Source organism: Panulirus ornatus, chromosome 10 (assembly GCF_036320965.1).
Source record: "Panulirus ornatus isolate Po-2019 chromosome 10, ASM3632096v1, whole genome shotgun sequence".
Lineage (NCBI taxonomy): Eukaryota > Metazoa > Arthropoda > Malacostraca > Decapoda > Palinuridae > Panulirus > Panulirus ornatus.
The window spans coordinates 15,093,566-15,109,424 of NC_092233.1; the positions used below are offsets into that span (position 1 = coordinate 15,093,566).

Here is a 15,859-nt window from a genome sequence, read left to right on the forward strand (position 1 = left end):
ATCCTCTTGGTTAATCTTTCCTCACTCATTCTCTCCATGTGACCAGACCATTTGAAAACACCGTCTTCTGCTCTCTCAACCACACTCTTTTTATCTCCACACATCTCTCTTACCCTATTATTACTTACTCGATCAAACCACCTCACACCACATATTGCCCTCAAACATCTCATTTCCAACACATCCACCCTCCTGCGCACAACTCTATCCATAGCCCACGCCTTGCAATCATACAACATTGTTGGAACCCCTATTCCTTCAAACATACCCATTTTTGCTTTCCGAGATAATGTTCTCGACTTCCACATATTCTTCAATGCTCCCAGAACTTTCGCCCCCTCCCCCACCCTATGATTCACTTCCGCTTCCATTGTTCCATCCGTTGCCAAATCCACTCCCAGATATCTAAAACACTTCACTTCCTCCAGTTTTTCTCCATTAAAACTTACCTCCCAATTGACTTGACCCTCAACCCTACTGTACTTAATAACCTTGGTCTTATTCACATTTACTCTCAACATTCTTCTTTCACACACCTTACCAAACTCAATCACCAGCTTCTGCAGTTTCTCACATGAATCAGCCACCAGCGCTGTATCATCAGCGAACAACAACTGACTCACTTCCCAAGCTCTTTCATCCACAACAAACTGCATACTTGCCCCTCTTTCCAAAACTCTTGCATTCACCTCCCTAACAACCCCATCCATAAACAGATTAAACAACCATGGAGACATCACACACCCCTGCCGCAAACCTACATTCCCTGAGAACCAATCGCCTTCCTCTCTTCCTACACGTACACATGCCTTACATCCTCAATAAAAACTTTTCACTGCTTCTAACAACTTGCCTCCCACACCATATATTCTTATTACCTTCCACAGAGCATCTCTATCAACTCTATCATATGCCTTCTCCAGATCCATAAATGCTACATACAAATCCTTTTGCTTTTCTATGTATTTCTCACATACATTCTTCAAAGCAAACACCTGATCCACACATCCTCTACCACTTCTGAAACCACACTGCTCTTCCCCAATCTGATGCTCTGTACATGCCTTCACCCTCTCAGTCAATACCCTCCCATATGATTTCCCAGGATTACTCAGCAAACTTATACCTCTGTAATTTGAGCACTCACCTTTGTCCTCTTTGCCTTTGTACAATGGCACTATGCAAGCATTCCGCCATTCCTCAGGCACCTCACCATGAATCATACATACATTAAATAACCTTACCAACCAGTCAGCAATACAGTCACCCCCTTTTTTAATAAATTCCACTGCAGTACCATCCAATCCCGCTGCCTTGCCGGCTTTCATCTTCCGCAAAGCTTTTACTACCTCTTCTCTGTTTACCAAATCATTTTCCCTAACCCTCTCACGTTGCACACCACCTCGACCAAAACATGCTATATCTGCCACTTTTATCATCAAACACATTCAACAAACCTTCAAAATACTCACTCCATCTCCTCACATCACCACTACTTGTTATCACCTCCCCATTAGCCCCCTTCACTGAAGTTCCCATTTGTTCCCTTGTCTTATGCAATTTATTTACCTCCTTCCAAAACATCTTTTTACTCTCCCTAAAATTTAATGATACTCTCTCACCCCAACTCTCATTTGCCCTCTTTTTCACCTCTTGCACCTTTCTCTTGACCTCCTGCCTCTTTCTTTTATACATCTCCCACTCATTTGTATTATTTCCATGCAAAAATCATCCAAATGCCTCTCTCTTCTCTTTCACTAATAATCTTACTTCTTCATCCCACCACTCACTACTGTTTCTAATCTGCCCACCTCCTACACTTCTCATGCCACAAGCATCTTTTGTGCAAGCCATCGCTGCTTCCCTAAATACATCCCATTCCTCCCCCACTCCCCTTACATCCTTTGTTCTCACCTTTTTCCATTCTGAACTCAGTCTCTCCTGGTACTTCCTGACACAAGTCTTCTTCCCAAGCTCACTTACTCTCACCACTCTCTTCACCCCAACATTCTCTCTTTTTTTCTGAAAACCTCTACAAATCTTTGCCTTTCCCTCCACAAGATAATAATCAGTCATCCCTCCAGTTGCACCTCTCAGCACATTAACATCCAAAAGTCTCTCTTTCGTGCACCTATCAATTAACTTGCAATCCAATGATACTCTCTGGCCATCTCTCCTACTTATATACATATATTTATGTATATCTCTCTTTTTAAACCAGGTATTCCCAATCACCAGTCCTTTTTCAGCACATGAATCTACAAGCTCTTCACCATTTCCATGTATACCAATTATTCCCTCAACTGCCACATTACTCACCTTTGCATTCAAATCACCCATCACTATAACGCGGTCTCTTGCATCAAAACCACTAACACACTCATTCAGCTGCTCCCAAACACTTGCCTCTCATGATCTTTCTTCTCATTCCCAGGTGCATCGGCACCAATAATCACCCATCTCTCTCCATCCATTTTCAGTTTTACCCATATCAATCTAGAATTTACTTTCTTACACTGTATCACATACTCCCACCACTCCTGTTTCGGCAGTTGTGCTACTCCTTCCCTTGCTCTTGTCCTCTCACTAACCCCTGACTTTACTCCCAAGACATTGCTAAACCACTCTTCCCCTTTACCCTTCAGCTTCGTTTCACACAGAGCCAAAACATCCTGGATCCTTTCCTCAAACATACTACCTATTTCTCCTTTTTTCTCATCTTGGTTACATCCACACACATTTAGACACCCCAATCTGAGCTTTCAAGGAGGATGAGCACTCCCTGCGTGACTCCTTCTTCTGTTTCTCCTTTTAGAAAGTTAAAATACAAGGAGGGAAGGGTTTCTAGCCCCCGCTCCCATCCCCTTTATATATATATATATATATATATATATATATATATATATATATATATATATATATACATATATATATATATATATATATATATATATATATAAAACAGACATAAAATTGGTCACAAAATTGTGGAGTTTGTCGCACATATTTATTTTTTTTTATTTATTATATATATATATATATATATATATATATATATATATATATATATATATATATATATATATATATATATATATATATATATTCATGTGAGAAACTGCAGAAGCTGGTGACTGAGTTTGGTAAAGTGTGTGAAAGAAGAAAGTTAAGAGTAAATGTGAATAAGAGCAAGGTAATTAGGTATAGTAGAGTTGAGGGTCAAGTCAATTGGGAGGTAAGTTTGAATGGAGAAAAACTAGAGGAAGTAAAGTGTTTTGGATATCTGGGAATGGATCTGGCAGCGGATGGAACCATGGGAGCGGAAGTGGATCATATGGTGGGGGAGAGGGTGAAAATCCTGGGAGCCTTGAAGAATGTGTGGAAGTCGAGAACATTATCTTGGAAAGCAAAAATGGGTATGTTTGAAGAAATAGTGGTTCCAACAATTTTGTATGCTTGCGAGGCGTGGGCTATGGATAGAGTTGTGCGCAGGAGGATGGATGTGCTGGAAATGAGATGTTTGAGGACAGTGTGTGGTGTGAGGTGGTTTGATCGAGTAAGTAACGTAAGGGTAAGAGAGATGTGTGGAAATAAAAAGAGCGTGGTTGAGAGAGCAGAAGAGGGTGTTTTGAAATGGTTTGGGCACATGGAGAGAATGAGTGAGGAAAGATTGACCAAGAGGATATATGTGTCGGAGGTGGAGGGAACGAGGAGAAGTGGGAGACCTAATTGGAGGTGGATAGATGGAGTGAAAAAGATTTTGTGTGATTGGGGCCTCAACATGCAGGAGCGTGAAAGGAGGGCAAGGAATAGAGTGAATTGGATCGATGTGGTATACCGGGGTTGATCAACGTGCTGTCAGTGGATTGAATCAGGGCATGTGAAGCGTCTGGGGTAAACTATGGAAAGCTGTGTAGGTATGTATATTTGCGTGTGTGGACGTATGTATAAACATGTGTATGGGGGTGGGTTGGGCCATTTCTTTCGTCTGTTTCCTTGCACTGCCTCGCAAACACGGGAGACAGCGACAAAGCAAAAAAAAAAAAATATATATATATATATAAGTAGTGTTAGATATCTGGGAGTGGATCTGGCAGCGGATGGAACCATGGAAGCGGAAGTGGATCATAGGGTGGGGGAGGGGGCGAAAATTCTGGGAGCCTTGAAGAATGTGTGGAAGTCGAGAACATTATCTCGGAAAGCAAAAATGGGTATGTTTGAAGGAATAGTGGTTCCAATAATTTTGTATGGTTGCGAGGTGTAGGCTATGGATAGAGTTCTGCGCAGGAGGGTGGATGTGCTGGAAATGAGATGTTTGAGGACAATGTGTGGTGTGAGGTGGTTTGATCGAGTAAGTAACGTAAGGGTAAGAGATATGTGTGGAAATAAAAAGAGCGTGGTTGAGAGAGCAGAAGAGGGTGTTTTGAAATGGTTTGGGCACATGGAGAGAATGAGTGAGGAAAGTTTGACCAAGAGGATATATGTGTCGGAGGTGGAGGGAACGAGGAGAAGTGGGAGATCAAATTGGAGGTGGAAAGATGGAGTGAAAAAGATTTTGTGTGATCGGGTCCTGAACATGCAGGAGGGTGAAAGGAGGGCAAGGAATAGAGTGAATTGGATCGATGTGGTATACCGGGGTTGACGTGCTGTCAGTGGATTGAATCAGGGCATGTGAAGCGTCTGGGGTAAACCATGGAAAGCTGTGTAAGTATGTATATTTGCGTGTGTGGACGTGTATGTATATACATGTGTATGGGGGTGGGTTGGGCCATTTCTTTCGTCTGTTTCCTTGTGCTACCTCGCAAACGCGGGAGACAGCGACAAAGCAGAAAATATATATATATATATATATATATATATATATATATATATATATATATATATATATATATATGTATATATATATATATATATATATATGTATATATATATATTTATATATCTTTTTCTTATTTTGCTTTGTCGCTGTCTCCCGCATTTGTGAGGTAGCGCAAGGAAACAGACGAAAGAAATGGCCCAACCCACCCACATACACATGTATATACATACACGTCCACCCACGCAATAATACATACCTATACATCTCAATGTACACATATATATACACACACAGACATATACATATATATATATGTACATAATTCATACTGTCTGCCTTTATTCATTCCCATCGCCACCTTGCCACACGTGGAATAACAACCCCCCTCCCCCCTCATGTGTGCGAGGTAGTGCTAGGAAAAGACAACAAAGGCACCATTTGTTCATACTCTGTCTCTAGCTGTCATGTAACAATTCACCGAAACCACAGCTCCCTTTCCACATCCAGGCCCTACAGAACTTTCCATGGTTTACCCCAGACGCTTCACATGCCCTGGTTCAATCCACTGACAGCACGTCGACCCCGGTATACCACATCGTTCCAATTCACTCTATTCCTTGCACACCTTTCACCCTCCTGCATGTTCAGGCCCCGATTGCTCAAAATCTTTTTCACTCCATCTTTCCACCTCCAATTTGGTCTCCCACTTCTCCTCGTTCCCTCCACCTCTAACACATATATCCTCTTGGTCAATCTTTCCTCACTCATTCTCTCCATGTGACCAAACCATTTCAAAACACCCTCTTCTGCTCTCTCAACCATACTCTTTTTATTTCCACAAATCTCTCTTACCCTTACATTACTTACTCGATCAAACCGCCTCACACCACATATTGTCCTTAAACATCTCATTTCCAGCACATCCACCCTCCTGCACACAACTCTATTCATAGTCCATGCCTCGCAACCATACAACATTGTTGGAACCACTATTCCTTCAAACATACCCATTTTTGCTTTCCGAGATAATGTTCTCGACTTCCAAACATTCTTCAAGGCTCCCAGAATTTTCGCCCCCTCCCCCACCCTATGATTCACTTCCGCTTCCATGGTTCCATCCGCTGCCAAATCCACTCCCAGATATCTAAAACACTTTTTCCTCCAGTTTTTCTCCGTTCAAACTAGCCTCCCAGTTGACTTGTCCCTCAACCCTACTGTACTTAACAACCTTGCTCTTATTCACATTTACTCTCAGCTTTCTTCTTTCACACACTTTACTAAACTCAGTCACCAGCTTCTGCAGTTTCTCACCCGAATCAGCCACCAGCGCTGTATCATCAGTGAACAACAACTGACTCATTTCCCAAGCTCTTTCATCTACAATATACTACATACTTGCCCCTCTTTCCAAAACTCTTGCATTCACCTCCTAAAAAAACCCATCCATAAACAAACTAAACAACCATGGAGACATCATGCACCCCTGCGGCAAACCAATATTCAGTGAGAACCAATCACTTTCCTCTCTTCCTATTCATACACATGCCTTGCCTCCTTGATAAAAACTTTTCACTGCTTCTAACAACTTGCCTCCCACACCATATATTCTTAATACCTTCCACAGAGCATCACTATCAACTCTATCATATGCCTTCTCCAGATCCATAAATGCTACATACAAATCCATTTGCTTTTCTAAGTATTTCTCACATACATTCTTCAAAGCAAACGCCTAATCCACACATCCTCTACCACTTCTGAAACCACACTGTTCTTCCTCAATCTGATGCTCTGTACATGCCTTCACCCTCTCAATCAATACCTTCCCATATAATTTCCCAGAAATACTCAACAAACTTATACCTCTTTAATTTGAGAGATATACATAAGTATGTAATTTGAGCACTCACTTTCATCCCCTTTGCCTTTGTACAATGGCAGTATGCAAGCATTCCACCAATCCTCAGGCACTCACCATGAGTCATACATACATTAGATAACCTTACCGACCAGTCAACAATACAGTCAACCGCTTTTTTAATAAATTCCACTGCAATACCATGCAAACCTGATTCCTTGCCGGCTTTCATCTTCCGCAAAGCTTTTACTACCTCTTCTTTGTTTACCAAATCATTCTCCCTAACCCTCTCACTTTGCACACCACCTCGATTAAAACACCCTATATCTGCCACTCTATCATCAAACACGTTCAACAAACCTTCAAAATACTCACTCCATCTCCTCACATCACCACTACTTGTTATCACCTCCCCATTAGCCCCCTTCACTGATGTTCCCATTTGTTCCCTTGTCTTACGCACTTTATTTTTTTCCTTCCAAAACATCTTATTCTCCCTAAAATTTAATGATACTCTCTCACCCCAACTCTCATTTGCCCTCTTTTTCACCTCTTGCACCTTTCTCTTGACCTTCTGCCTCTTTCATTGATACATCTCCCAGTCATTTGCATTATTTCCCAGCAAAAATCATCCAAATGCCTCTCTCTTCTCTTTCACTAATAATCTTACTTCTTCATCCCAGCAATCACTACCCTTTCTAATCTTCCCACCTCCCACACTTCTCATGCCACAAGTGTCTTTTGCGCAAGCCATCACTGCTTCCGTAAATACAACCCATTCCTCCCCCACTCCCCTTACGTCCTTTGTTCTCACCTTTTTCCATTCTGTACTCAGTCTCTCCTGGTACCTCCTCACACAAGTCTCCTTCCCAAGCTCACTTACTCTCACCACTCTCTTCACCCTAACATTCTCTCTCCTTTCTGAAAACCTCTACAAATCTTCACCTTTGCCTCCACAAGATAATGATCAGACATCCTCCAGTTGCGCCTCTCAGCACATTAACATCCAAAAATCTCTCTTTGGCGAGCCTATCAATTAACACATAGCAATAATGCTGTCTGGCCATCTCTCCTACTTACATACGTATACTTATGTATATCTCTCTTTTTAAACCAGGTATTCCCAATCACCAGTCCTTTTCATCACATGAATCTACAAGCTCTTCACCATTTCCATTTACAACACTGAACACCCCATGTACACCAATTATTCCCTCAACTGCCACATTACTCACCTTTGCATTCAAATCACCCATTACTATAACCCAGTCTCGTGCATCAAAACTACTAACTTACTCAATCAGCTGCTCCCAAAACACTTGCTTCTCATGGTCTTTCTTCTCATGCCCAGGTGCATATGCACCAATAATCACCCATCTCTCTCCATCCACTTTCAGTTTTACCCATACCGATTTAGAGTTTACTTTCTTACACTCTATCACATACTCCCACCAAACCTGTTTCAGGAGAAGTGCTACTCCTTCCCTTGCTCTTGTCCTCTCACTAACCCCTGACTTTACTCCCAAGACATTCCTAAACCACTCTTCCCCTTTACTCTTGAGCTTTGTTTCACTCAGAGACAAAACATCCAGGTTCCTTTCCTAAAACATACTTCCTACCTCTCCTTTTTTATCATCTTGGTTACATCCACACAAGTTTAGACACCTCAATCTGAGCCTTCAAGGAGGATGAGCACTCCCTGCATGACTCCTTCTTCTGTTCCCCCTTTTAGAAAGTTAAAATACAAGGAGGGGAGGGTTTCTAGCCCCCCCGCACCCATCCCCTTTAGTTGCCTTCTGCGACGTGAGGAATGCGTGGGAAGTATTTTTTCTCACCTATCCCCAGGGATAATATATACGTTTATTTATTATACTTTGACACTGTCTTGTGCATTAGCGAGGTAGCACAAGGAAACAGATGAAAGAACGGCCCAACCCACCCACATACACATGTATATACATACACGTTTACACACGCACATATACGTACTTATACATCAGAACGTATATATATATATATATATATATATATATATATATATATATATATATATATATATATATATATCCCTGGGGATAGGGGAGAAAGAATACTTCCCACGTATTCCCTGCGTGTCGTAGAAGGCGACTAAAAGGGAAGGGAGCGGGGGGCTGGAAATCCTCCCCTCTCGTTTTTTTTTTTTTTTTTTCCAAAAGAAGGAACAGAGAAGAGGGCCAGGTGAGGATATTCCCTCAAAGGCCCAGTCCTCTGTTCTTAACACTACATCGCTATCGCGGGAAATGGCGAATAGTATGAAAAAAAAAGAATATATATATATATATATATATATATATATATATATATATATATATATATATATATATATATATAGATATTTTTTTATTTTTATTATACTTTGTCGCTGTCTCCCGCGTTTGCGAGGTAGCGCAAGGAAACAGACGAAAGAAATGGCCCAACCCCCCCCATACACATGTATATACATACGTCCACACACACAAATATACATACCTACACAGCTTTCCATGGTTTACCCCAGACGCTTCACATGCCTTGATTCAATCCACTGACAGCACGTCAACCCCTTATACCACATCGCTCCAATTCACTCTATTCCTTGCCCTCTTTTCACTCTCCTGCATGTTCAGGCCCCGATCACACAAAATCTTTTTCACTCCATCTTTCCACCTCCAATTTGGTCTCCCTCTTCTCCTTGTTCCCTCCACCTCCGACACATATATCCTCTTGGTCAATCTTTCCTCACTCATTCTCTCCATGTGCCCAAACCACTTCAAAACACCCTCTTCTGCTCTCTCAACCACGCTCTTTTTATTTCCACACATCTCTCTTACCCTTACGTTACTCACTCGATCAAACCACCTCACACCACACATTGTCCTCAAACATCTCATTTCCAGCACATCCATCCTCCTGCGCACAACTCTATCCATAGCCCACGCCTCGCAACCATACAACATTGTTTGAACCACTATTCCTTCAAACATACCCATTTTTGCTTTCCGAGATAATGTTCTCGACTTCCACACATTCTTCAAGGCCCCCAGAATTTTCGCCCCCTCCCCCACCCTATGATTCACTTCCGCTTCCATGGTTCCATCCGCTGCCAGATCCACTCCCAGATATCTAAAACACTTCACTTCCTCCAGTTTTTCTCCATTCAAACTCACCTCCCAATTGACTTGACCCTCAACCCTACTGTACCTAATAACCTTGCTCTTATTCACATTTACTCTTAACTTTCTTCTTCCACACACTTTACCAAACTCAGTCACCAGCTTCTGCAGTTTCTCACATGAATCAGCCACCAGCGCTGTATCATCAGCGAACAACAACTGACTCACTTCCCAAGCTCTCTCATCCCCAACAGACTTCATACTTGCCCCTCTTTCCAAAACTCTTGCATTTACCTCCCTAACAACCCCATCCATAAACAAATTAAACAACCATGGAGACATCACACACCCCTGCCGCAAACCTACATTCACTGAGAACCAATCACTTTCCTCTCTTCCTACCCGTACACATGCCTTACATCCTCGATAAAAACTTTTCACTGCTTCTAACAACTTTCCTCCCACACCATATATTCTTAATACCTTCCACAGAGCATCTCTATCAGCTCTATCATATGCCTTCTCCAGATCCATAAATGCTACATACAAATCCATTTGCTTTTCTAAGTATTTCTCACATACATTCTTCAAAGCAAACACCTGATCCACACATCCTCTACCACTTCTGAAACCACACTGCTCTTCCCCAATCTGATGCTCTGTACATGCCTTCACCCTATACACACACACACACACACACACACACACACATAGTCATATACATATATACAGATGTACATAATTCATACTGTCTGCTCTTATTTATTCCTGTCGCCACCCCGCCATACATGAAATGACAACCCCTTCCCCCCACATGTGCACGAGGTAGCACTAGGAAAAGACAACAAAGACCACATTTGTTCACATTCTCTAGCTGTCATGTATAATGCAATAAAACCAAAGCTCCCTTTCCACATCCAGGCCCCACAAAACTTTCCATGGTTTACCCCAGACGCTTCACATGCCCTGGTTCAATCCATTAACAGCACCTCGACCCCGGTATACCACATCGTTCCAATTCACTCTATTCCTTGCACATCTTTCACCCTCCTGCATGTTCAGGCCCCGATCACTCAAAATCTTTTTCACTCCATCTTTCCACCTCCAATTTGGTTTACCACTTCTCCTCGTTCCCTCCACCTCTAACACATATATTCTCTTTGTCAATCTTTCCACACTCATTCTCTCCATGTGACCAAACCATTTCAAAACACCCTCTTCTGCTCTCTTAACCACACACTTTTTATTACCACACATCTGGCTTACCCGTTCATTGCTTACTCGATCAAACCACCTCACACCTCATATTGTCCTCAAACATCTCATTTCCAGCACATCCACCCTCCTCCGCAAAACTCTATCTATAGCTCATGTCTCGCAACTATATAACATATAAGATTATTATTAGTGAAAGAGTAGAGAGAGGCATTTGGATGATTTTTGCAGGGAGTCCCTGATTAATATAATTTTACTTTACTTCCCATGTTGCTTATATTCTTTAATGTAAATGTTGCCTTCAGCAACACTAATACTATAAAGAATATCTTAATTAGGAATTCACCGGAAAATTCTCCTGAATGCATCTATAAAGCGCCATATAGAAATTGTGATAAGTTTTTTGTTGGGCAGACTGGTAAGGATCTTTCTGTTAGACTTAAGCAACACAAATTTAGTATAAGAATGGGACAAGAAGCAATTGCTTTGTTTAATCAGGTTAAAAACTACGATCATTGTATTGACTGGAGTAATGCCATCTCAGTTATTAACTCTAACTCTATTACCACAAGAAATATCATTGAATCTTCTATCATCAAATACACAAAGAATTACAATCTTAATATTAGTGAGGGTCTGTATAGATTAGATAACTTTATTATTGATAAAATTTGTAAAATGATAAATTTATGAATGCTCGTTGTCTGTCTTGGACAATTGAATGTTTACCAAATGGCATCTAGCTTCATCTCTTCGATGTATATCAACTGACTGTTATATTTCTCTCTTGTGTCTCCCCTGATGATGTGATTATTACACGAAAGTGCACTTGGGAACTTATCGTGTTTCATTTTCCTCGTGGACTCATTGGAATATCTTGATCACCGCGAAATTGTGATCCTTTTCAATATATATATATATTTTTTTTTTCTTTTTTTTTTTTCTGTCTCCCGCGTTTGCGGGGTAGCGCAAGGAAACAGACGAAAGAAATGGCCCAACCCACCCCCATACACATGTATATACATACGTCCACACACGCAAATATACATACCTACACAGCTTTCCATGATTTACCCCAGACGCTTCACATGCCCTGATTCAATCCACTGACAGCACGTCAACCCCGGTATACCACATCGATCCAATTCACTCTATTCCTTGCCATCCTTTCACCCTCCTGCATGTTCAGGCCCCGATCACACAAAATCTTTTTCACTCCATCTTTCCACCTCCAATTTGGTCTCCCACTTCTCGTTCCCTCCACCTCCGACACATACATCCTCTTGGTCAATCTTTCCTCACTCATTCTCTCCATGTGCCCAAACCATTTCAAAACACCCTCTTCTGCTCTCTCAACCACGCTCTTTTTATTTCCACACATCTCTCTTACCCTTACGTTACTTACTCGATCAAACCACCTCACACCACACATTGTCCTCAAACATCTCATTTCCAGCACATCCATCCTCCTGCGCACAACTCTATCCATAGCCCACGCCTCGCAACCATACAACACTGTTGGAACCACTATTCCTTCAAACATACCCATTTTTGCTTTCCGAGATAATGTTCTCGACTTCCACACATTCTTCAAGGCTCCCAGAATTTTCGCCCCCTCCCCCACCCTATGATCCACTTCCGCTTCCATGGTTCCATCCGCTGCCAGATCCACTCCCAGATATCTAAAACACTTTACTTCCTCCAGTTTTTCTCCATTCAAACTTACCTCCCAATTGACTTGACCCTCAACCCTACTGTACCTAATAACCTTGCTCTTATTCACATTTACTCTTAACTTTCTTCTTTCACACACTTTACCAAACTCAGTCACCAGCTTCTGCAGTTTCTCACATGAATCAGCCACCAGTGCTGTATCATCAGCGAACAACAACTGACTCACTTCCCAAGCTCTCTCATCCACAACAGACTTCATACTTGCCCCTCTTTCCAAAACTCTTGCATTCACCTCCCTAACAACCCCATCCATTAACAAATTAAACAACCATGGAGACATCACACACCCCTGCCGCAAACCTACATTCACTGAGAACCAATCACTTTCCTCTCTTCCTACATGTACACATGCCTTACATCCTCGATAAAAACTTTTCACTGCTTCTAACAACTTGCCTCCCACACCATATATTCGTAATACCTTCCACACAGCATCTCTATCAACTCTATCATATGCCTTCTCCAGATCCATAAATGCTACATACAAATCCATTTGCTTTTCTAAGTATTTCTCACATACATTCTTCAAAGCAAACACCTGATCCACACATCCTCTTCCACTTCTGAAACCACACTGCTCTTCCCCAATCTGATGCTCTGTACATGCCTTCACCCTCTCAATCAATACCCTCCCATATAATTTACCAGGAATACTCAACAAACTTATACCTCTGTAATTTGAGCACTCACTCTTATCCCCTTTGCCTTTGTACAATGGCACTATGCACGCATTCCGCCAATCCTCAGGCACATCACCATGAGTCATACATACATTAAATAACCTTACCAACCAGTCAATGATACAGTCACCCCCTTTTTTAATAAATTCCACTGCAATACCATCCAAACCTGCTGCCTTGCCGGCTTTCATCTTCCGCAAAGCTTTTACTACCTCTTCTCTGTTTACCAAATCATTTTCCCTAACCCTCTCACTTTGCACACCACCTCGACCAAAACACCCTATATCTGCCACTCTATCATCAAACACATTCAACAAACCTTCAAAATACCCACTCCATCTCCTTCTCACATCACCACTACTTGTTATCACCTCCCCATTTGTGCCCTTCACTGAAGTTCCCATTTGCTCCCTTGTCTTACGCACTTTATTTACCTCCCTCCAGAACATCTTTTTATTCTCCCTAAAATTTAACGATACTCTCTCACCCCAACTCTCATTTGCCCTCTTTTTCACCTCTTGCACCTTTCTCTTGACCTCCTGTCTCTTTCTTTTATACATCTCCCTCTCAATTGCATGTTTTCCCTGCAAAAATTGTCCAAATGCCTCTCTCTTCTCTTTCACTAATAATCTTACTTCTTCATCCCACCACTCACTACCCTTTCTAATCAACCCACCTCCCACTCTTCTCATGCCACAAGCATCTTTTGCGCAATCCATCACTGATTCCCTAAATACATCCCATTCCTCCCCCACTCCCCTTACTTCCATTGTTCTCACCTTTTTCCTTTCTGTAATCAGTCTCTCCTGGTACTTCCTCACACAAGTCTCCTTCCCAAGCTCACTTACTCTCACCACCCTCTTTACCCCAACATTCACTCTTCTTTTCTGAAAACCCATACAAATCTTCAACTTCGCCTCCACAAGATAATGATCAGACATCCCTCCAGTTGCACCTCTCAGCACATTAACATCCAAAAGTCTCTCTTTCGCACGCCTGTCAATTAACACGTAATCCAATAATGCTCTCTGGCCATCTCTCCTACATACATATATATATATATATATATATATATATATATATATATATATATATATATATATATATATATATACATACATACATACATACATACATACATACATATACCTCGCTAACATGGGAAATGGCGAATAGTATGAAAGAAAGATATATATATATATATATAATGTGTGTGTGTGTATTTTATTTATTTATTATACTTTATCACAGACTCCCGAGTTAGCGATATAGCGCAAGGAAACAGACGAAAGAATGGCCCAATCCACCCACATACACATATATATATTTATACGCCCACACATGCACATATACATACCTATTGATTTCAATGTATACGTATACATACACAGACATATAAATATATACACATGTACATATTCATACTTGCTGCCTTCATCCATTGCCATTCCATCCTGCCAGACATGAAAGAAGGAACAGTGAGGATATTTCCTGTAAGGCTGAGTCGTCTGTTTTTAACGCTACCTCACTAACACTGGAAATGGCGAATATGTATGAAAAAAAATATGTGTGTGTGTGTGTGTGTATGTGTCTTTCCTCCTCTGTTTCCTGTTGCTAACGTGGGAAACAGCAATAAATTATGAAAAATATTTTTATGAACCTGAGGCTAGGGTATGACTATATTAATATATATCTGGAAAGCTGCAGAGACCCTCATGTAACAAATGTGAAGCACATCTCCTTAGTGTCCCCTAAGTTTGCTGTAGTTCACAAAAAATATAACTAGAACACAGATATACTCTCCAAGTGGGTGAACCATATCTCTTTTGCTGTTGCTAAAGTATGTAGTCTGCTAATCAGAATTAAAAAAAAAGAATATTGAAAAGATAGTGCAATACTCTGAAACCTGCTGATTATAGAACACTTTGAAGTTTCTTTCTTCCTTCCTTCTTTTTCCTTCTGGGGATGAAATTCAATGATTGGTTTTCCCAACCCCTATTCCCAGTTTTCATCTTTTCAGTTTATACTGAATCTTGAAACTGTGCATGAAATTGATTATACAGTGCTATTAGGAGCTTATCATGTACAGTTATCAGTATGAGACCTAGGGCCTCCATTGAATACATCTTGCACCCTTACTGGCTTTAGCTTGTTTTCATGCACTCATTGTTTCTTATTCCTACTTCCTGTCTTGCATACTGTTTATTCCACATTACTTGTATAATGCATCTATTGCCATATGCTTCCTGTATGGCACACTATATGTCTTATATCATTATTGGAATGCATTGGTTGTTTTGCATCACTTTCATATTTCATTGGCTGTCTAGCACTTCCTGATGAGTAGGATATCATTTATACAACATTTTTTGTGCCACCAATATAATTTGTTAGTTATCTTGCACCACGTATATAATGCACT

General features: G+C 41.1%; 1 protein-coding gene across 1 annotated transcript in view; it reads left to right on the plus strand.

The window, feature by feature from the left end:
• pHCl-1 (pH-sensitive chloride channel 1) overlaps positions 1-15,859 on the plus strand; it is a 1,177,139-nt gene that overhangs the window by 784,481 nt on the left and 376,799 nt on the right. The gene's annotated exons all lie outside the window — the stretch shown is intronic.